The following is a 24648-nucleotide window of genomic DNA, read 5'->3' on the forward strand; positions in this document are numbered from 1 at the left end:
TTGGATGATGTATGAATTATTTATGTATTGTGTGAAGTGGCGATTGTAAGCCAACTCTTTATCCCTTTCTTATTCAGCACATGGGATTGTGTGAAGATTACCCCACTTGCGACAAAACTACCATGCGGCTATGCCTCTAAGTCGTGCCTTGACACGTGGGAGATAAAGCCGCATTGTGGGTGTTGCAAGTTGGTAATCAGAGCCATCCCCGACTTAGGAGCCCCCTGCTTGATCGAATCGCTGATGTTGTTGAGTCTAGAACAAAATGCTTTGAGTCTTAGGGTTATATATATCGGAGAGTATGATTCTTTTACTCCTCGGTCCCTTCGTCGCTCTGGTGAGGCCTCCTGATGTAGAAGTTTTGACTTCTCTCTCCTCAAATTTCACGGAAAATTTTGTTTAGGATCACACGGGTATCTTGGAATCGTTTCGATAGTCTTCTGACGAGAACATTTTTCTTGGTGCCTCCTGACATTTAGGGGTTGTGGCAATGTCCCGGGAAGTTGAGCTCCGAGGTGTTGTAGTCACAATTTTATCGTTGCAGTTCTGGAATACCTGAGTTCGCCGACATCGAAAATCTCTTTTATGCAGTTGTTGGTGAGATAACCTCGATGCCACCTAGTACCGGGGCGGGAGTTCGGGAGTATTACCATAACTCGTATAACGGGTGCTTTTCGAAGGTTGAGGTACATGATTTCCAAAGGTTTCTTGGTCATGTGTTCAAGGATGGATACAACTGGATGTAGGGATTGTTAGTTTTTGTGAGATATTATGCTTCGCCTGTATCCCCAACACCTGATTGCATAACCAGAAAGTTTCGGGAGTTTTATAGGTGGGAATTCAAGTAGCTCTAGTATTTCTTCCCATAGATATTTGGTTTGTGATTGGGCAATCCTTACCACTTATTTGTTCATATTCGTACCTTGTTGCTTTATTCATCTACCTTTATCTAAGTGGCTTCTCACCTTAATGGACATGTGATGATTTACTTTCGAATTCATTTGTTCATCCTTGTTCGAATGTTAAGACTATATGTTGCAATTCCTATCCATTGATTCAGCTTGAATATCTGTCTTTCAAGATTCTAACGGATGTCACCCTCTTCATGATGGCTCCTCCAACGCGTCTGAATCTAGAAAGCAATGATGGGAATCAGTCGAACACTCCGCCACCACCTCCACCTCCAGAGGCATGGCAAGCTGTCATGGCAACCACCAACGCCAACGCACAGATGCTTTTGCAACTCTTGCAAGAGCGCAACCAAGGGCAAGGCAACCAAGGAAATCAAGGACAAGGGAATTCCAACAATTAGCCTTAGTTTGCTACCCTCACACAGTTCCTCGCAAACCAGCGGAAGTCTTTCAGCAACTGTGTCGAGGCCACAGACGCCGACAATTGGCTCATGGACATCCGCAAGCATTTTGAATGTAGCAATGTCAGGCATGAGGACTTTGTCTAGTTTGCTTCGTTTCAACTCAAGGACCAAGCTGCTGAGTGGTATCAACAATACAGAGATTCCCGAGGAGGTCGTGTCATTACCTGGGATGATTTCCACCGAGACTTCAAAACTCATCACATTCCACCAAGCGTTGCTGAGAGCAAGCGTGACGACTTCCGCAATCTCAAGCAAGGCAGCATCTCCGTGTATCAATTCAATATCCAGTTTCAGAAACTTGCTCGCTTCGCTAAACAAGACGTTCCTGATGAAAAGAGTATGATCTATCAATTTAGAGGTGGCCACAGATAGGATCTCGGTTAGCTCTCGTGCTTCTTGAGCCGACTAAGTTCGATCAATTCTATAACCTGGCACTAAAGCAAGAAGCTGCTCAGCTCAAGTGCGAGGCTTCAAAGAAGAGAGTCAGGGATGCAGTTCACCCTTCTTCTTCCTCACAAGTGGCGGCTAAGCAACAGAAGTTCTGGTTGCCTCCTCCTCCGTCTTGCCAGCCCTACCAGCAGAAGAGCAAAGGTGGCAATGGATCTCCCCACCCACCCAACCCAGTCTATCAGAACAAAGCTCAGTCTCAAACTCCAAGGTCAAGTGCTCCTTATCATCGTCCGCTCTCAGAGGTTACTTGCAACAAGTGTCAGCAGAAAGGGCACTATGCAAACAAATGCTTCAACCAAAGGCGCCTTCCGCCTCCTCCTCCTCCTGTGAGATCTTCAAGCAATGCAGTGGTCAAGCATAATCCCAAGCATGCTAAGGTGAACATGATGAACGTAGCTCAGGCAGAGGATTCTTCAGAAGTGATCATGGGTAACCTTCAAGTTAACTCTATTACTGCAAAAGTTCTTTTTGACACTGGTGCATCGCATTGTTTCATGTCAAGATCATTTGTTTAAAAGCATGACTTCATTTCGGAAATGTTGGGAAAACCCATGGGAGTGGTTTCTCCAGGCTCTTCTATGAGGGCTACCACGATGATTCTGGATGTTTCCATCAAGATGGGCGACTATAGATTTCTGTCTTCTCCAATGGTTCTTGGTGACTCTGATATTCATCTAATTCTTGGCATGGACCGGCTTTCTAAGCACAAGGCTCAGCTTGATTGTACTGCCAGACAGATTCAATTGACACACTCTTCTGAGGATGTGATCATCTATGCCGCTCATGACGAAACCATTCGGCTGTTTTCTCTCAATGAGAAGGGCGAGTTGAATGCCATCTCTCAGATTCCAGTCGTTTGTGAATATCAAGACGTCTTTCCAGAAGAGCTTCCGGGAATGCCTCCTCACCGGCCAGTTGAATTCTTTATCGATCTTGAGCCTGGCACGGAACATGTTTGCAAGCGTCCTTATAAGCTTGGTCCAGAGGAGTTGAAGAAACAACACGATGAACAAGAGTGTCTGGGTCTGATCAGACCGAGTTCATCTCCATGGGGTTGTGGTGTCCTTTTTGTCAAGAAGAAGGATGGAACGGAACGACTCTGTGTTGACTACCGTCCATTGTACAAGAAGACAATAAAGAACAAGTATCCACTTCCCAACATCAATGAGCTATTCGAGCAACTTAAAGGTGCTAAGTATTCTCTAAGCTTGACCTCCGTATGGGTTATCATCAGATTCGCATTTGTGAAGAAGATATCCCCAAGACAACATTCAGAACAAGCTATGGTTCTTATGAATATACTGTCATGTCTTTCGGCCTTGTCAATGCTCCTCCAATGTTCTCTCACATGATGAACTTCATCTTCAACCCTTACACAAATGATTTCGTCCTAGTGTATCTCGATGATATCTTGGTCTTCTCCAAGAATAAGGAGGATCATGCCAAGCATTTGATATTGGTGCTCGACAAACTCAGAGAGCATCAATTCTATACGAAGTTTTCCAAGTGTGAGTTCTGGCTTGACGAAGTTCTTTACCTTGGTCATATCATCTCTGCAAGGGCATCGTTATTAATCCCGAGAAGGTGTCTGCAATTGTGAATTGGGAACCTCCTCAGAATGTCAAGCAGCTCCGCAGTTTTCTTGGGCTTGCAAGCTATTGCCGAAGATTCGTTGAGAATTTCTCTAAGATTGCAAATCCTCTTTCCAACCACCTCCAGAAGCATGTAAAGTATGTCTATACACCTGAATGTGACCTTGCTTTCAACACCCTCAAAGAGAAGCTAGTCACAGGTCCTGTCTTGACTCCTCCTGCTGAATCCAAGCCATTCGAAGTTTTCTGTGATGCTTCCTTGCAAGGTCTCTGCGCTGTGTTAATGCAAGAGAAGAAAGTGGTGGATTATACCTCTCGTCAGTTGAAGCCCAACGAAAGGAACTAACCCACTCATGATCTTGAGTTGGCGGCAGTTGTCCATGCATTATTAACGTGGAGACATCTCTTGTTGGGAAGGAAGGTGGACATCTTCATAGATCATAAGAGCCTCAAGTACATCTTCACTCAACCCAACCTCAACCTCAGGCAGACTCGATGGGTCTAAATGATTCAAGAATACAATCCGAGTATTGAATATACTCCAGGCAAGGCCAATGTCATTGCAGATGCTTTGAGCAGGAAGGATTACTGCAACAGCTTAATTCTCAAGCCCTTCCAACCGGACCTTTGTGAAGCTTTCCGCAAACTGAACCTCCAAGTTGTTCCTCAAGGCTTTCTTGCCAATCTTCAAGTCTCTCCTACTTTGGAAGGTCAAATTCGTGAGGCACAACTCCTGGATTCCATGGTGAAGAAGGTGAAACATGGGACTGCCAAGAGCCAACCCAAATAAAAGTGCTATCGCATTGATGACAAGAACACTCTATTCTTCGAGGATCGGATTGTGGTTCCTAAAGGTGATCTAAGGAAAGCCATTATGAACGAGGTGCACAACTCCCTTCTATCCATTCATGTTGGAAGTATGAAGATGTACCATGACCTCAACCAGTCATTTTGGTGGACTCAAATGAAGCGAGAAATTGCTCAATTCATGAATGAATGTGATGTCTGCAGAAGGGTGAAAGCAGAACACCAACGACCAGCTGGTCTCCTCCAACCTCTTTCTATTCCAGAATGGAAGTTTGACCATATCGAGATTGACTTCGTTACTGGATTTCCCAAGTCCAAGCGTGGAAATGATGCGATTTTCATTGTCATCAACAAGCTTACAAAAGTGGCTCATTTCCTTCCAATCAAAGAATCTATCACAGCAGCTCAATTGGCAGAGCTATACACCTGCAGGATTGTCTCCTTGCACGGTATTCCGCAATTGATCTCTTTAGACCGCGGAAGCATTTTCACTTCTAAGTTCTGGGAATCCTTCCAGAAGGCTATGGGCACCAACATTCGCTTCAGCACAACTTTCCATGCTCAAACTAGTGGCCAAGTCGAGCGAGTCAATCAAATCCTTGAAGATATGCTCAGGGCTTGTGTCATCTCCTTCAGTATGAAGTGGGAAGATTGTCGTCCATATGCCGAGTTATCCTACAACAACAGCTTCCAAGCGAGTTCGGGCAAGGCCCCATTCGAAATTCTCTATGGCAGAAAGTGTCGAACTCCACTCAATTGGTCAGAGACTGGTGAACGCCAACTTCTTGGCAATGACTTAATCATAGAAGCTGAAGAGATGTGTAAAGTCATCCGTGAAAATCTGAAAGCCGCACAATCGCGCGAGAAGAGTTACTATGATAGCAAGCACCGTGACTTGGCTTTCGAGATCGGAGACCATGTCTACCTCCGCGTATCTCCAATGAAAGGCACTCATCGCTTCGGTATCAAAGGCAAGCTTGCCCCTAGATATGTGGGTCCTTTCAAGATCATTGGCAAAAGAGGTGACCTCGCCTATCAACTTGAGCTTCCATGCAACTTCGCAAATGTGCACGATGTGTTTCACGTGTCACAGCTTCGCAAGTGCTTCAAGACTCTTGAGCGAACCATCAACTTCGAAGAGATTGATCTCCAAGAAGACCTGTCTTATCATGAGCATCACGTTGCTATTATTGAAGAAACTGAGCGCAAGACTCGAAACAAGTCAATCAAATTCCAGAAGGTGAAGTGGTCACACCATTCCGACCGAGAAGCCACCTAGGAACGCGAGGATCACCTCCGTTCCGATTATATGGAGTTCTTTCAGTCCAAGATCTCGGGACGAGATCCTCTTGTAGTGGAGGAGTGTTGTAACACCCCAGTTGTAAAACTTCCCGGTTTGGAGATATATCAAACTATGAACATGATCTATTCCATTTTGGGCTCCTACATTTTGGGTCATTTTGTTGTTTTTGAAACTGCAACTATCCCTAGGTGGTTTTGGTAATTCATAACAACATATAGCTCATTGAGCTAATACTATTCCAAGATAACTACTTCAGGAAAGCTCAATGATTGGCATGGCATGGATGTGAAAGTGGAACCCTCAAAATGCTAAGGACAATGGATTGGCTCAAGCTCAAAAGCTCAAGACTCTTCATTTTATATTTTAGTGATCCAAGATCACATTGAGTCCATAGGAAAAGCCAATACTATTAAGGAGGGATGAGGTGTTGCTTAATGAGCCTCTTGCTTCATGTGCTTAGTGATACGCTCCAAAACCCTCAACTACTTTCCCATATCAACATATGACCAAAACTCTAAGCCAAACTCGGTCCTACCGATTCTTCCTATCCGGCGCCACCGAGTTTCACTTGTCATTAGCCACTGCCAAACCCTAGAAATTCGGTTCTACCGATAAGGATCTCGGTCCCACCGAGATGGGGTTGCAAACTCTCTGTTTCCCTTTCGTAACTTTTCGGTCCCACCGAAAGAGCGAATCGGTCCCACCGAGATTGCAATGTAAACTCAGTGTTTCCCCTTTGTAACTTTTCGGTCTCACCGAGTTCCACTCGGTCTCACCGAAAGAGCAAATCGGTCCCACCGAGTTTGCCTGACCAACTCTCTGGTTAGCTAATTACCAAATTCGGTCTCACCGAGTTTGTGTAATCGGTATCACCGAGATTACGTTATGCCCAAACCCTAACCGAATCGGTCCTACCGAGTTGCATGTCAGTCCCACCGAAATTCCTAACGGTCACTAGGTTTACTATTTTGGTCAGACCGAGTTTTCTGATTCGGTCCCACCGAGATTGGTAAATTGTGTGTAACGGTTGGATTTTGTGTGGAGGCTATATATACCCCTCCACCTCTTTCTCATTCAGTGAGAGAGCCATCAGAACACACACATCATTCCAACTCATTTGTTCTGAGAGAGAACCACCTACTCATGTGTTGAGACCAAGACATTCCATTCCTACCATATGAATCTTGATCTCTAGCCTTCCCAAGTTGCTTTCCACTCAAATCTTCTTTCCACCAAATCCAAATCCTGTGAGAGAGAGTTGAGTGTTGGGGAGATTATCATTTGAAGCACAAGAGCAAGGAGTTCATTACCTACACACCATTTGTTACTTCTTGGAGAGTGGTGTCTCCTAGATTGGCTAGGTGTCACTTGGGAGCCTCCAACAAGATTGTGGAGTTGAACCAAGGAGTTTGTAAGGGCAAGGAGATCGCCTACTTCGTGAAGATCTACCGCTAGTGAGGCAAGTCCTTCGTGGGCGATGGCCATGGTGGGATAGACAAGGTTGCTTCTTCGTGGACCCTTTGTGGGTGGTTGCTTCTTCGTGGACCCTTCGTGGGTGGAGCCCTTCGTGGACTCGCGCAACCATTGCCCTTGGGTGGAGCCCCGTGTGGACTCGCGCAACCGTTACCCTTCGTGGGTTGAAGTCTCCATCAACGTGGATGTAGGATAGCACCACCTATCCGAACCACGGGAAAAACATCCGTGTCTCCAATAGCGTTTGAACTCTCCAAACCCTTCCCTTTACATTCTCGCAAGTTGCATGCTTTACTTTCCGCTGCCCATAAACTCTTTGCATGCTTGCTTGAATTGTGTGATGATTGCTTGACTTGTCCTAGAATAGCTAAAATCTGCCAAGAACTAAAATTGGGAAAAGGTTAAGTTTTTATTTGGTCAAGTAGTCTAATCACCCCCCTCTAGGCATACTTTCGATCCTACAAGTGGTATTAGAGCTTTGGTCTCCATTTGCTAGATCTCCATAGCTTTTGGTGGTCATAGCCTTGGTTTCACAACCTAGGAGAGTATGGCGTCTAGCGAGGGAAATTATCACCGTAGAGGTCCTTACTTTGATGGTACTAATTTTGCTAGTTGGAAGCATAAAATGAAAATGCATATTCTTGGACATAACCCCGCTGTTTGGGCTATTGTGTGTGTTGGTTTGCAAGGTGACTTCTTTGATGGGAGAGAACCAAACCGTGAAGCTACCGCGGATGAGTTGAAGATGTTGCAATACAATGCTCAAGCTTGTGATATTCTCTTCAACGGATTGTGCCCCGAAGAATTCAACAAAATCAGCCGCCTTGAGAATGCAAAGGAAATTTGGGACACTTTGATTGATATGCACGAAGGTACCGACTCCGTCAAGGAATCCAAGTTGGATGTGCTTCAAAGCCAACTTGACAAGTTCAAGATGAAGGATGGTGAAGGTGTCGCTGAAATGTACTCTAGGCTTGCTCTCATCACAAATGAGATTGCCGGCTTAGGAAGTGAAGAGATGACCGATAAATTCATCATCAAGAAGATCCTAAGAGCCTTGGATGGAAAATATGATACCGTGTGCACATTGATCCAAATGATGCCCAATTACAAAGATCTCAAGCCAACGGAGGTGACTGGAAGAATTGTTGCTCATGAGATGTCACTTAAGGATAAAGAGAAACTTCACAACAAATCAAGTGGTGCCTATAAAGCCTCATGTGAAGCCCCTACATCATCAAGTGAGAAACAAGACTTCAATGAAGAACTGAGCTTAATGGTGAAGAACTTCAACAAGTTCTACAAGAGTAGAAGCAAAGATAGAAGCTCCAAATCAAGGTCCTACAATGACAAAAGATCTTCTAGTCGAGAGCGAAATTGTTACAATTGTGGAAGACCCGGACACTATTCCAATGAGTGTACGGCTCCCTACAAGAGAAGAGAAGATTCTCCAAAAAGAAGAAGCAAAGGATCACCACCAAGAGAGAGAAGGAGTAGAGATGATCGTTATGAACGAAGATACTCACGGAGAAGCAAGGATTCGGAAAGGAAGGAAAAATCATCAAGGAGCTACACAAGACGAAGACATCAAGCTCATGTTGGTGAATGGGTATCCGGCTCCGACTCCGACAGCCACTCCGAGAGAAGTTATCACTCCGACTCCGAAGATACTCAAGATGAAGGTGTTGCCGGTCTAGCACTTGTGTCAACCAACTCCTACGACATATTTGACTCACCAAATGAAGGAGTTGGAAGATGCTTCATGGCCAAAGGTCCTAAGGTAACACACCCCGAGTATGTTGATTTCAATAGTGATGAAGATGACTTGTTAGGTGATGATTTGCTTAATCATGCTAATCAAGATAAAACGAGTGACAATGATAAGGAGAAGATTGAGGCTCTAACTAAAGAACTAAAAACTCTTAAGTTGGCTCATGACACTATCTTCGAAGATCATCGAGAACTTTTAAGAGCTCATGAGAAACTACGCTTTGAAAAGCTCAATCTTGAGCAAGAGCATGAGTTCTTAAAGGCAATCAATGATGATCTCAGAAAAGTTCTTCTTACATTTCCAAGCGTTTACTCTTATCCACTTACATGCCTCAAGTCAAGTCTAACAAGAAAGATTCTTCCTCTAGTTGTAACAATGATCATGCTAAATTCAATATTGTTGCTTCTAGTAGTTCTCTTGATTCCACTAATGATTCTCTTAGCCAAGTTACACTTGAGCAAGAAAATAGCTTATTGAAGGGAATTATAGAGAAAGGAGTGTACAAAAGCCTTGCCGGGAGTAAGCAATTCGAGGAAATTGTGCGCAAGCAAGGAATGCACCGGAAGAATCAAGGTGTTGGTTTTGAACGAAAGTTCAATGCCAATGGAGTTGAATGGGAAGACGATCAATACCCCAAGACAAAGTTTGTCTCTCAACAAGAGAAGTATACTTCTTTCAAGGGGACACAAGCTCAAGATGATCTTCCACCACAAGACTACGAGCAAAAAGGCAAGGACAAGCTTCAAGAGGAAATTGATGCATTTGAAGAAGCTCCTAAGACCTTAGTCAAGTGGATTCCCAAGACTTCTTCAAGTTCCACTTCATCAAGTACGACTACAACTCCAAGGATTCCCATCAAGATGATGTGGATCCAAAAGAAGAAGAACTAGAGAGTTCTTGAGGGTGACTCCGCCAACATACTTCACTCTTATCATTTTGGCAAGAACAAGTGCAATCAACTTCCACATCTTGCACTAGTTCAAGGAGTCACAAACCCTCTTGTTGGTAAGACAAGGGACAAGGTAACCTAAAAGCTTTCATGGACATCATCTTTTGTGTGCATCACTCTATGTCTATGGATATCCTTGCTTGTTCCTTGTGGGACTAACCATGTAAGTATTGAAAGTGCAATTCACTCAAATGGATAGCTCCAAGAGATCTACATCAACGTTGAGAATCCACATCTTCAATATCTACATGAAGTCATCATCGACAAAACCCAAGGTTAGTTCATCCCTCTTAGGGGGGATATCACATCTAGGGGGAGCTTTACTCTAAGACTTGAGCTAAAGCAACTCTAAAGATGTGAACAAAACAATGCTTTATGAAAAAGTGGTAACCCCACTTGAGCTTAAACGATGAGTATGACCTACGATCAAGTGTTCACTTGACTCCTAAGTCAATATACTCATATATAGATGACCTAGTCATCGCAAATTACTTGATAGATGCTAGAATTGGTTGTGCATGCCTTGCCAAATATTTCATTTGCCATCTTATTGTGTGAGCATGCTGATTGCATATTTTACTCATTCGAGGACATCCACTTGTTGCGTTGATTGTTCGGTTTTATTCTTTTTGCCAAGTGGATGGACAAGAATGCCTAAGAACCTCCTCTAGCTATCTATGCTTTTCTCGTCTCAAACTCTATTCATGCTGCATCACAAAATTTGATCAAGTCAGATTCGAACCACTTTGTGTGAGGAGCGCTCGGAGTCCCCGATTCGTCATAGACTTAAACTTCCAAAACCTCTTTATGATTCTCGGTCTGACCGATACTCCACTTCGGTCCTACCGAGATCATTAAGTTGATCTAGGTTTTCGATCTCGGTGCAACCGATTTGAACCTTTCGGTCTCACCGAGTTTCAGTAACTGCACGCAGTTATGAATCTCGGTGCCACCGAGTTGTTCAACTCGGTCACACCGACAGGGTCGGGCTATATATAGTCACGGGCAAAATTTGGAAATTTCTCCGAACCCCTTCGCCCGCGCGATAGCCTGCTCTGCCCCTGAGGTCTCCGGATCGTCTTCTCGCCGCCAGCAGCCTCCAGTCGCTGGTCTCCGTCGCTGTCAACGGGATTTCTGCCCCGCCATTGCCGCCGTAGCAAGTCCCCGCCGAACTAGGGTATGGACTTGATCTTTGTGCTATTCCTCAATCTGATTCCTAGCACATTGTGATCATATTGATTCTTGCCACGATTGAAACACTTCTATCCAGTCAAAACGCTCATAGATTAGGTTTGATTTGAAAATTCTAGGTTTAGGTCTCCGCCGAAACCATCTCGGACCCACCGAGTTGAAAAACTCGGTCCCACCGATTTGGCTTATGCCATTGCACAAGTGAGACTCGGTCTGACCGAGAATTACTTATCGGTGTGACCGATTTTTGAACTCAGTGAAACCCTAGCAGTCTCGGTGCCACCGAACTGTGACTCGGTCCTACCGAGTTCACTAGTTTAGGTTCCAAAACTGCTTCGGTATCACCGAGTTTGAAAGTCGGTAGATCCGAGATGATTTCAGTGGGAAACTAAAACTAAGTTTTTGAATCATTCCTTTTTGCAAAAATCTCTGCATTTTGTGATGCTCATCCACTCTATCTCCTCTATAATCTATTCACAGGGTCAGCAGTCAGTTTGCATCATGTCAGACCAGAGTGACAGGCAAAACTTGTCAGAGCAGCAAGTGCAGCTGAGTGAGGGCACTAGCCCCTCAAGTTCCTCAGATGATGGCAGCAGGAGCACACCCAGCAACCTGCCTAAAGCTGCCACGAGACAAAGGAAGAACAAAACCTCAGATTCTGAAGATGAGGACTATGTGGCAGAGGAAGAGGCCACTTCCAAGAGAGTTGAGCCAGCTCAAGGCTCAAAGCCAGGCCTGAAAATCAAAAGGCCAGCAGGCAGGCAGCCCATGTCAAAGGCTAGAGCCTCAACTGAGAAGCCTGCTCCCATTGAGCCCGTTGCAGCTGAGGGAAAGAAGAGGAAAGAGAGAGTGAAGAAGACTGTGGCTAGAGTGCTTGGGAAGGTCTCCATCATGGTAGAAGAGGAGGAGGAAGAAGAGGCAGCTGCACCAGCGCCCAAGGCAGCCAAACTTATGGGAGATGCCATAAGGTCAGGGGGAGCTGCATCCAAGCCCAAGGAAGCACCTAAGGCTGCATCTAAGCCTAAAAGTGCACCAAAGAGAAACACAAGAAGCATCCCAGCCACTGAGAAGAACAAGGCCCCAGTGCCTGAGACTGTTGCAGAGGAAGAGGAAGAGAGTGTCCTTCGGAAGCTCAAGCCCAAGATCCCAGACCACAACGATGCTCATCCTGTGGCTAAGGATATGAAGCTAAGGAGAGACTCAGGGCTCAGGAAATGGAGAGAAGCAGATCCATATGCTTCTAGGAGAAGGACTGCAGTGGACTACAGGTTTCATACCAAGGAGCAACAGGATTTCTATGAGACAGTGCTACTTGACAAGAAGCCAATTGTATGTGACATGAGATGGGTCGACTGGACCTATATCAAGGATAATGAAGAGTACTACCCAGGAGTTCAGGACAGCTTTAAGGCGTGTGGAGTAGAGGACTTTGTTGGGAAGAAGCTCACAAAGTGGAACGAGGAACTCATCATGCAGTTCTACTCCACAGCTCACTTTTATCTAGATGGGAGGATTACATGGATGTCTGAGGGTACGAGGTACCACTCTACTGTTGAGGAATGGGCGAAGCTGATCAATGCCCCAGAGGAGCAAGCAGATGACTTGGACATTTATGCCAAGAAAAAGATGGACCACAACTCCATGTCCAACATGTACAAGGAGATTCCGAATGAAGCACTTGACACGTTCAAGTTTGGCTCAGTGCATTATCTGCTCTCAGGATTGCCTATGATCAACTGGATCCTTAGGCACACCCTTCTGCCCAAGTCTGGAGATCACAAGATGATCAGAGGTCACGCGATCAATTTGCTTCATGTTTTTGACGTGCCTCAAAAATTCAAAGTCATGAGCCTTATAGTGGAAACAATCAAAAGGACTGCGGCAGATCAGAAGAGGAGCTGTGGATATGCCCCTCGGATTCAGGAGCTCATCAACTCCAAGATGGGCACGGGCGTATATTTGTTGGATAAGGAACACCTGCCCATCCATCCAGATTTTGAGAACAATGAAGTTGTGATGACAGAGAATGAACCATCATCTGCCCATGCACAAGCTCAGAAGGAGAAGGCGAAGAAGGAGAAAGCTGCCAGGATGGCTACTCAAGCGGAGGCATCTGACTATTTCTTGAAGACCAAACAAGAGCAGCTCGGTTACTTGATTGCATCCACCCTGCGGATTGAGCAGAGTATAGCCACCCTGACTCAGAACGAGGCGAGTTTAGAGAGGATCATGGAACAGAGGTTCTATGACTTGGACATCAAGGTAACAGAAGTTCAGTCTGCAGTGGAGCAGCTCCAGGAGGACATGAATGAGAGGAGAGGCAGGACCATGACTCATGCGTTTGCGAGGGTGCCACGAGGTCCGAGGTCGTCTGCACTGCCAGTTGCTGACACCAGAGCTACAACATCTGCACCAGCCACAGCCTCAGTTCCACCAGCTCCAGCATCCACTTCAGCTTCCACTCCGACCACGTCTACCGAAGGCTTCGTCCTTGGAGTGATCCGGACTCCACCACCACCTGAAGATCAAGCCTGAGCGTCGACTTAGCACTATGCATTTTCTAGGAACTTTTTGGTAACTTGTTGCCAAAGGGGGAGAAAATGTATAGATCATAGGCTTCGAGAGAGAGTGTTGCTTTATTCTCTCTTGTTTTATTTGGTGGTTTCTTCGAACTTTGTTTGCTTGTGTGTGAGATACTACGTCCTTATGCCTGTGAGACATCGATGATCATGTGTTTGATCATAAGCTACACTTAATGTTTGCTTGATGCTTGCTTAAATATTATCATTCTATCTATCGTTTGTGATCATTCACTATTCTTGGTGATGAGTGCATGTATTTCAATCTTATCATTTTTGAGCGCTCCACCAAGATGTATGTGACATGGAAGAGTAACCCATGATTCTAATTCTTTGTGCATTTGCAGTCCAAAGCAAATTTTAAATATGCACAAATTTAGGGGGAGCTCTTACTTATCACATACCTCTCAAAGCGACGATATATTTCATGCTTATTATCATTTGTCGAAGCTTTGATCTATATGTTGTCATCAATTACCAAAAAGGGGGAGATTGAAAGTGCAACTAGCCCTAGGTGGTTTTGGTAATTCATAACAACATATAGCTCATTAAGCTAATGCTATTCCAAGATGATTATTTCAGGAAAGCTCAATGATTGGCATGGCATGGATGTGAAAGTGGAACCCTCAAAATGCTAAGGACAATGGATTGGCTCAAGCTCAAAAGCTCAAGACTCTTCATTTTATATTTTAGTGATCCAAGATCACATTGAGTCCATAGGAAAAGCCAATACTATTAAGGAGGGATGAGGTGTTGCTTAATGAGCCTCTTGCTTCATGTGCTTAGTGATACGCTCCAAAACCCTCAACTACTTTCCCATATCAACATATGACCAAAACTCTAAGCCAAACTCGGTCCTACCGATTCTTCCTATCCGGCGCCACCGAGTTTCACTTGTCATTAGCCACTGCCAAACCCTAGCAATTCGGTTCTACCGATAAGGATCTCGGTCCCACTGAGATGGGGTTGCAAACTCTCTGTTTCCCTTTCGTAACTTTTCGGTCCCACCGAAAGAGCGAATCGGTCCCACCGAGATTGCAATGTAAACTCAGTGTTTCCCCTTTGTAACTTTTCGGTCTCACCGAGTTCCACTCGGTCTCACCGAAAGAGCAAATCGGTCCCACCGAGTTTGCCTGACCAACTCTCTGGTTAGCTAATTACCAAATTCGGTCTCACCGAGTTTGTGTAATCGGTCTCACCGAGATTATGTTATGCCCAAACCCTAACCGAATCGGTCCTACCGAGTTGCATGTCAGTCCCACCGAAATTCCTAACGGTCACTAGGTTTACTATTTCGGTCAGACCGAGTTTTCTGATTCGGTCCCACCGAGATTGGTAAATTGTGTGTAACGGTTGGATTTTGTGTGGAGGCTATATATACCCCTCCACCTCTTTCTCATTCAGTGAGAGAGCCATCAGAACACACACATCATTCCAACTCATTTGTTCTGAGAGAGAACCACCTACTCATGTGTTGAGACCAAGACATTCCATTCCTACCATATGAATCTTGATCTCTAGCCTTCCCAAGTTGCTTTCCACTCAAATCTTCTTTCCACCAAATCCAAATCCTATGAGAGAGAGTTGAGTGTTGGGGAGACTATCATTTGAAGCACAAGAGCAAGGAGTTCATTACCTACACACCATTTGTTACTTCTTGGAGAGTGGTGTCTCCTAGATTGGCTAGGTGTCACTTGGGAGCCTCCGACAAGATTGTGGAGTTGAACCAAGGAGTTTGTAAGGGCAAGGAGATCGCCTACTTCGTGAAGATCTACCGCTAGTGAGGCAAGTCCTTCGTGGGCGATGGCCATGGTGGGATAGACAAGGTTGCTTCTTCGTGGACCCTTTGTGGGTGGTTGCTTCTTCGTGGAACCTTCGTGGGTGGAGCCCTTCGTGGACTCACGCAACCATTGCCCTTGGGTGGAGCCCCGTGTGGACTCGCGCAACCGTTACCCTTCGTGGGTTGAAGTCTCCATCAACGTGGATGTAGGATAGCACCACCTATCCGAACCACGGGAAAAACATCCGTGTCTCCAATAGCGTTTGAACTCTCCAAACCCTTCCCTTTACATTCTCGCAAGTTGCATGCTTTACTTTCCGCTGCCCATAAACTCTTTGCATGCTTTCTTGAATTGTGTGATGATTGCTTTACTTGTCCTAGAATAGCTAAAATCTGCCAAGAACTAAAATTGGGAAAAGGTTAAGTTTTTATTTGGTCAAGTAGTCTAATCACCCCCCCTCTAGACATACTTTCGATCCTACAGTTTTCTTTGTAGCATTATTGTTTGTTGCCATGTCATCATCATATAGTGCATATTCATCTCCTTGCATCGCCTTGCTATTCTTGTCATATTCCTTTTGCCATCATATGTTTGCGTCATGTGCATATCAATGTTGTGTTGTGCTTATGTCAACTTGCATTTCCATGATGTTCATGCATGTTATATTGTTGCATGCTCCATGGGTGATCCATGCACCATCACTTCTCCTTCCTACCCCTTTCTTCCATTCTTTTGCAAGTCCCATATTGCACTACTCCATTAATGTTCATATTTTCCCTCTAAATCTTGCATCATCACCTCCCACTTCTTTCAACCTTCCATGTTTCTGCAAGAGGCATTTTACCCTCCTCCATTAATGTTCAACTTTGCCCCAATATTCCTTCACCATGCCATAAAGCCCCCTGCCAAATTTCACCTCTTTTGGAATTGATTTGGTTAGGTTAAAAAATGCCTCAAGTTTGAATTTTATTTAAACTTGTTTTATTTTTCTACCTCTAAAAATGTCCAACTCAATTTATTAAAATTCTTCTTAAATCCAGGGTCCTGAGGATATTTTCATATCTCTCACAAACCCGTCCAATCCTTCTGTGCTTTTCTCCATTTTATTTCTGTTTGAAGAAATAGAAAAGTGCCAGAGGGAGAGAGAGAGAGCAGCAGCAGCCCAGTGTAGCAGCCCATCAACCAGTGGCCCAGCTACGCACCAGCAGTCCATCCAGCCCACATGTACAGAGGCTTCATTAACCTCCTGTACGGCGCGCATCCAGCATATCCACGTCGACACCCCGGTCAATTTGACGACCGTCCGACGCCCCTAGTCCCTATAAAGCATGTCAAAACCCTACACCGGTCTCTCCTCTGTCCATCCAGGCCTCTCCTTCCCTCTCCGCCGCCAGGTAAAGCTAGCCCATGCCTCGCCGTCGCCCTACCCACCATGCTCCAGCCGAGCTTGAGCTCGAGCTCGGAGTACCTCGTCGCCGCGCCTCCGACTCCCTCAGCCACCGTGGATAGGAGCGCCAAGTCCCTCTTCGTCCCCTACCACCACGCCCGCACCTCTACGGCCCCTGGATCGACTACCACGATGACATCTTCCTCCTCTGCTTCACGGGCAGCGGCCCCACCAAATTCATAGCTCCCTCTCGTCGCCTCCGGCTCGTCTCCGTCGACCCCGCCGTGTCCTAGGGCGAGCTGGGTAACGCACCTCCCCCTCTCATCCATTCCATGGAGTGTAGGAACCCCGTAGGACTCGGCCGATCCATGTATTTGACGCGCCCTCCGTGCTGCGGCGAAGCCTGAATTTTATGTTGTGCGTATGTCTGCCATAGCATTCCCGTGTGTCCCTGCTCTGGATCTCCTTTGTCATGATCCCGCAGCTATCTCTCGCCGCACTCCTGCGTCTCTTGCGCACCTCTCAAGCCTCTCGCAGCTCCGACGAGCTCCGCTGCCGCTCGCTGCGCCGGACACCTTTGTTCTGCTCGTTTCCGAGCACACGCGCACGCACGACACCACGCGCAGCGGCCACTCGCTCCCGCGCTCTCATAGCAATCCCGCATGCCCGCCGAACCTCAGCTTCTGCTGACCTCGCCGTACTTGCTCGCTGCGTCGCCGACGAGTTCCCCGTACAGCCATGAGCAAAAGCTCGGCATTCTTCAGTTGGGTCAAAAGAAGCCAGGCGCATACCTTTTCACAAGTCGGCCTCCTAGCCCACTGGTCTCTTACGCAAACACACATGCAGGAGAACTCGGGTTCGATTCCCCACGGGCGTAGATTAAAACCCTCACTATTTTGGCTATTTGAGCCACTGACAGGAAGACCCCACATGTCATCCTCACCCCCTCCTCTTAGTTATTTTATTATTCTTTATTCCAGCGCTTTCTATTTCAGGAATGATACCTCATTCCAGTTCAGGCAAGTCCATAACTGGACATTTCCTGTTGAGGAGACTTGCCTGATTAAAACCCTCACTTTTTTGGCTATTTGAGCCACTGACAGGAAGACCCCACATGTCATCCTCACCCCTCCTCTTATTTATTTTATTATTCTTTATTCCAGCGCTTTCTATTTCAGGAATGATACCTCATTCTAGTTCAGGCAAGTCCATAACTGGACATTTCCTGTTGAGGAGACTTGCCTTTTCTGTACATTTCCATTTAGGGCAGTATATCACTTAAAGCTTTTGTGGTGATTTTTCTACAGCAACCCCCACATATTTTATATGTTTTTGGGGTAGATTCCCCGCGGGCGTAGATTAAAACCCTCACTTTTTTGGCTATTTGAGCCACTGACAGGAAGACCCCACATGTCATCCTCACCCCGTCCTCTTATTTATTTTATTATTCTTTATTCAGCGCTTTCTATTTCAGGAATGATACCTCATTCCAGTTCAGGCAAGTCCATAACTGGACATTTCCTGTTGAGGAGACTTGCCTTTTCTGTACATTTCCATTTAGGGCAGTATATCACTTAAAGCTTTTGTGGTGATTTTTCTACAGCAACCCCCACATATTTTATATGTTTTTGGGGTAGAAAAATCCAATCAATCCAGTGGTGGCATTAGGTTTTGCATTTGAGCAAGTTCATGAACATGGCATTTTACATCATGATGTTGTTTTGTCATTTTTGTGTGATTTATTTCAAACATGCTATGAAGGTGTTTGGCACATGGTTAGCTTCATTTTCATGTGTACTCCATGCTAGTATTCATTCCATGTATTTTAGTGCCCTGTGATGAGTGACACAAGCATGCCAAGTTGCTATCATGATCTGTTTTTGCCATGTCCTATTTTTCACTAAGTATGAATCTGTTTATAAAACTTGCTATGTTTACATGGGTGCCATCATATCTTCGCCTTTTTGGCTTATGTTCAGTAAGGGACTTTTGTTCTATGCATTTAATAGAATCATGCCATGCCTTTGTTTGCTATGATATGTTCCTGTAGCATGTTGTTTGCTTGCTCTAAACATTGCTTCCTGATGTTATTTTTGACATGTTAGTGTTTTCACCAAGTCTGTGAAGCTGATATCTTTTGCTCTTTTGCCATGCTTGTTTGAACCTGTTCTAGTGTGTTTTAGCCGTAGATCAGTGTCCATTTTTGTCAAGCATCTCTTGTACGTCACTACCATATGCTTTGTTGCTATTTTGGAGTGCAGTATCTTAGTTTCTTGTTGCATTCTAAGTGCCATCGTGTTGTTAATCGTATAATAGCATCAACCTTGTTTTGCTTGCCATTTGCAAACCGTGCATCCGTTTCCGGTGATCTTTATATTCATTTCAACCGAAATCATCTCATCTTTCCAGTGGCATACTTGGTTTGCCAAGTTGATGCCTTGATCATTCTTTCCCTTCTGGAGCACGCATACGCATTGCATATCATATCTTGCATATCATGCCATGTATTGCATCATGTTGCTTGTGCATTGCACCGTGATTGGTTGTTGTTCCATTGCTTATGTTAATGCTTTGGGTAGAGCCAGGAGACGAGTACGTGAATGAGGAACCTACCGAGTACGCTAACGCGGATCTAGCTTTCGACAACTCTGAGAACTTTGCAGACAAGATGACCATACTCTCGAAATCACTTCTATCTTTGCTTGCTAGTTGTTTGCTCCATCACTATGTCACGCTACCTACCACTTGTTTATCATGCCTCCCATATTGCCATGTCAAGCCTCTAACCCACCTTCCTAGCAAACCGTTGTTTGGCTATGTTACCGCTTTTGCTCAGCCCCTCTTATAGCGTTGCTAGTTGCAGGTGAAGCTGAAGTTTGTTCCATGTTGGAACATGGATATGTTGGGATATCATAATATCTCTTATTTTATTTAATGCATCTATATACTTGGTAAAGGGTGGAAGGCTCGATCTTTTGCCTGGTGTTTTGTTCCACTCTTGTCGCCCTAGTTTCCGTCATACTGGTGTTATGTTCCATGATTTTGCATTTCTTACGTGGTTGGGTGTTATGGGAACCCCTTGATAGTTCGCTTTGAATAAAACTCCTCCAGCAAGGCCCAACCTTGGTTTTAACATTTTCCACCTAAGGCTTTTCCCTTGGGTTTTCGTGAGCCCGAGGGTCATCTTATTTTACCCCCCCCCCCCCCCGGGGCTAGTGCTCCTCTGAATGTTGGTCCAAACTAGGGCACCGTGTGTTACCGTCCCTTGGCAACTTGGGTTATGTTGGTACTTGTACGCTTAGCTTATCCGATGTGCCCTGAGAACGAGATATGTGCAGCTCCTATCGGGATTTGTCGGCACAGTCGGGTGGTCTTGCTGGTCTTGTTTTACCATTGTTGAAATGTCTTGTAACCGGGATTCCAAGACTAATCGGGTCTTTCTGGGAGAAGGAATATCCTTTGTTGACCGTGATAGCTTGTGATGGGCTAAGTTGGGATACCCCTGTAGGGTATAAACTTTCGTGAGCCTTGCCCGCGGTTATGTGGCAGATGGGAATTTGTTAATATCCGGTTGTAGAGAACTTGACACTTAACTTAATTAAAATGCATCAATCGTGTGTGTTGCCATGATGGTCTCTTTTCGGCGGAGTCCGGGAAGTGAACACGGCCTTGTGTTATGCTTGAACGTAAGAGCTTCAGGATCACTTCTTGATCACTTCTAGCTTCCCGTCCGTTCCGTTGCTTCTCTTCTCGCTCTTATTTGCGTATGTTAGCCTCCATATATGCTTAGTGCTTGCTGCAGCTCCACCTCACTACCTTCTCCTACCCATAAGCTTAAATAGTCTTGATCTCGCGGGTGTGAGATTGCTGAGTCGTCGTGACTCACTGATACTTCCAAACAGTTGTAGGTGCCGATGATACCAGTGTAGGTGATGCTACCAAACTCAGGTGGAGTTCGACGAGGATCTGGGTCGATACTATGTTTCGTTTCCTGCTGATTAGTAGTGGAGCCCAGTTGTGATGATCAGGGATCTAGCATTTGGGGTTTATCTTCCTTTCTATTCGGATTTGGCCATAGTCGGTCTTTGAGTGTATTTGGATGATGTATGAATTATTTATGTATTGTGTGAAGTGGCGATTGTAAGCCAACTCTTTATCCCTTTCTTATTCGGTACATGGGATTGTGTGAAGATTACCCCTCTTGCGACAAAACTACCATGTGGCTATGCCTCTAAGTCGTGCCCCGACATGTGGGAGATATAGACGCATTGTGGGTGTTACACCTCGGTCCTCCTTTTATAGACAAAATGGGTCGCCACAGTGGATGAGTCTATCTTCTGGCACCGTCGGACAAACGCTTTTAATGCGCTGCCGACGTGCCCCTCTTGCTTTATCGGGGACGGCAAGGAAGCTCGACCCAGCTGTCGCCGCCTCGCCTGGCTCCGGCGCGCGTCCGAGCTGACCAGGCGTTGTAGTGCCACGTTGGCTGGCTGCTTGGTTGGCGTGATGGTGGAGCCTTCATGAAGATCTGCATGCCACCACGCAGGTGCTTGCTGAGTCGTTGTGGAGGCCGCACGCTGCCACGCAGACGCCTGCCCAACTGGTTGAGCTAGCAGCTGCATGGCAGCGGCGATGGAGTCTTGGCAGACGTGGGCCTGGCTGCGGCCCCGCAGATGTCCTCGGCAAGGGTCTTGCTAGGGGCCCGGCAAGGGTCTTGCCGTGGCACCACAGTCGTCCCCGGCAAGGATCTTGCCGGGGGTCTCATGGATTTCCTTGGCAAGGATGTCGCCAAGGATCGTCTTCTTCTGGTTCTCATCTGATCTTGTGTATTTATGATCTCCACAAAGATCTACATGCCACCATGGAGGTGCCTCCCGAGCCTTGGTTTTGATGTGGCTTATGGCATCGGAAACCCTTGGGCTCAAGGGTGGCGCGCTCTACTGGCGTCAGGCAAGTTGCCCCGGCAAGGATCTTGCCGGGGCTACGGAAGCCACCCCAGTAAGAGTCTTGTCAAGGGAGTCCACCTCGCCCTCTTGCTCTCTTTGCGCCCCTGGTCTTGGCATTGCTCTGGTTGTCTTGCGCTCCGGCATCCCTCCTCTGCCCTGCTCAGTGCGGCCGTGGGCGCGGCTCTGACTGCCCGTGCACAAGTAAAGGGGTGCAAAAGGAGAGCCCCTACTTTTGTACACCGACACATGGCATTCTCGTCCATAAGTTTCTCAACGATGACGCCGGTCCTCTTCAACAAGGCAGTGGTCTGCTCCTACTGCTCCGCACTTCCAACGATCTTTGCCCTCAGCAGGTCGCGCTCGGCCCGGAGCTTCGCATTGCTCTCATTTAGTTACTGGATGACATCGGTAGATTGTTCAAACGAGGCTTGCAGGTCATCCTGCAACCTCGCCCACCTGGAGATCTGATCCATCTGCCTGAGGACGAGGGCACGCATGCGCCTGTACGAGTTCTCGCCTGCCCGCGAGGCAATTTCCTAGGCCGTCGCAGCGTGTGAGGACATCTCTGCTGCATTTGCGTCATGGCGGGACATCTCCTCTGCTTCCGCAGCACGGCCGGACCAGTCCGCTGCATCTACGGTGCGGCGGGTCCTCCATGCTGCTTCGGCGGCGCGGCGGGACCTCTCTGCTGCTACGGCCGTGCGGTGGGACATGTTGGCTGCTATCGCGGCGAAGCGGGACATCTCTCGTGCCCCCGCTTCCAGGCTTGCCTCTCCTTGGTCGCAATCTCTCGACATAGAACTCACGCTGGCCATGACGGACGCAAGGGAATGATGATGAATGACTTGTTTGTTTTTGACTTTTTGTGGATGAGGAGTCATCTTGGAGTAGTAGTATTTATAACCGCGTAGTAATACACTCCTAAGTGGGAAACCGTTTAGGTTTTGATCAGTGGGAACAGGTTTGCAATTTGGAATGTGATGGGACGCATGCTCAAAATTTACTAATGGTTATAAGTGCGGCACTATTCCCGGAAGGCGTAACGTGGGCACGTACGCCTTCTCGGCCACGTACGTCGCATTTACACCATAGGATGCACCGCAATAGGCAATGTCAGCACACGTCTTTTAATTAGAATGGGTGCGCCCGTCTAGCGCACACACGTTGATTGCTACGTCTTAAGCTTGCGTTGGTTTTCCCCGAAGAGGAAGGGATGATGCAGCAGAGTAGCGTACGTATTTCCCTCAGTTTTTGAGAACCAAGGTATCAATCCAGTAGGAGCCCACACTCAAGTCCCTCGTACCTGCACAAAGCGATAGCTACTCGCAACCAACACGATTAGGGGTTGTCAAGCCCTTCACGGTCACTTACGAGAGTGAGATCTGATAGATATAATATTTTTGGTATTTTTGGTATAAAGATGCAAAGTAAAAAAGTAAAAGCAAAGCAAGATTAAAGTAATGGAGATTGATATGATGAGAATAGACCCGGGGGCCATAGGTTTCACTAGTGGCTTCTCTCAAGAGCATAAGTATTCTACGGTGGGTGAACAAATTACTGTTGAGCAATTGACAGAATTGAGCATAGTTATGAGAATATCTAGGCATGATCATGTATATAGGCATCACGTCCGTGACAAGTAGATCAAAACGATTCTGCATCTACTACTATTACTCCACTCATCGACCGCTATCCAGCATGCATCTAGAGTATTAAGTTAAAAACAGAGTAACACCTTAAGCAAGATGACATGATGTAGAGAGATAAATTCATGCAATATGAAATAGACCCCATCTTGTTATCCTTGATGGCAACGATACAATACGTGCCTTGCTGCCCCTTCTGTCACTCGGTAAGGACACCGCAAGATCGAACCCAAAGCTAAGCACTTCTCCCATGGCAAGAACTACCAATCTAGTTGGCCAAACCAAACGGATAATTCGAAGAGACTTGCAAAGATAACCAATCATACATAAAAGAATTAAGAGAAGATTCAAATATTATTCATAGATAGACTTGATCATAAACCCACAATTCATCGGTCTCAACAAACACACCGCAAAAAGAAGATTACATCGAATAGATCTCCACAAGAGAGGGGGAGAACTTTGTATTGAGATTCAAAGAGAGAGAAGAAGCCATCTAGCTACTAACTATGGACCCGAAGGTCTGAGGTAAACTACTCACACTTCATCGGAGAGGCTATGATGATGTAGAAGCCCTCCGTGATGACGGCCCTCTTCCGGCGGAGCTCCGGAACAGGCCCCAAGATGGGATCTCGTGGATACAGAAACTTGCGGTGGTGGAATTAGGTTTTTGGCTCCTGTTCTGATCGTTTGGGGGTACGTGGGTATATATAGGAGGAAGAAGTACACCGGAGGAGCAATGAGGGGCCCACGAGGCAGGGGCGCGCCCTAGGGGGGTGCCCCCCACCCTTGTGACCGGCTCTTTTGTTCCTTGGAGCAGGGTCCAAGTCTCCTGGATCACGTTCGGTGAGAAATCACGTTCCCAAAGATTTTATTCCATTTGGACTCCGTTTGATATTCCGTTTATGTGAAACACTGAAATAGGCAAAAAACAGCAATTGTGGGCTGGGCCTCCGGTTAATAGGTTAGTCCCAAAAATAATATAAAAGTGGAAAATAAAGTCCAATATAGTCCAAAATAGTAGATAATATAGCATGGAGCAATCAAAAATTATAGATACGTTGGAGACGTATCAGGCATCCCCAAGCTTAATTCATGCTCGTCCTCGAGTAGGTAAATGATAAAAAGAGAATTTTTGATGCGGAGTGCTACTTGGCATAATTTCAATGTAAATCTTCTTAATTGTGGTATGAATATTCAGATTAGAAAGATTCAAGACAAAAGTTTATATTGACATAAAAATAATAATACTTCAAGCATACTAATAAAGCAATTATGTATTCTCAAAATAACATGGCCAAAGAAAGTTATCCCTACAAAATCATATAGTCTGGCTATGCTCCATCTTCACCACACAAAGTATTTAAATCATGCACAACCCCGATGACAAGCCAAGCA

The sequence above is a fragment of the Triticum urartu genome, chromosome 6A (genome assembly GCF_056163025.1).
Source record: "Triticum urartu cultivar PI428250 chromosome 6A, HENAU_Tu73, whole genome shotgun sequence".
NCBI classification, from domain to species: domain Eukaryota; kingdom Viridiplantae; phylum Streptophyta; class Magnoliopsida; order Poales; family Poaceae; genus Triticum; species Triticum urartu.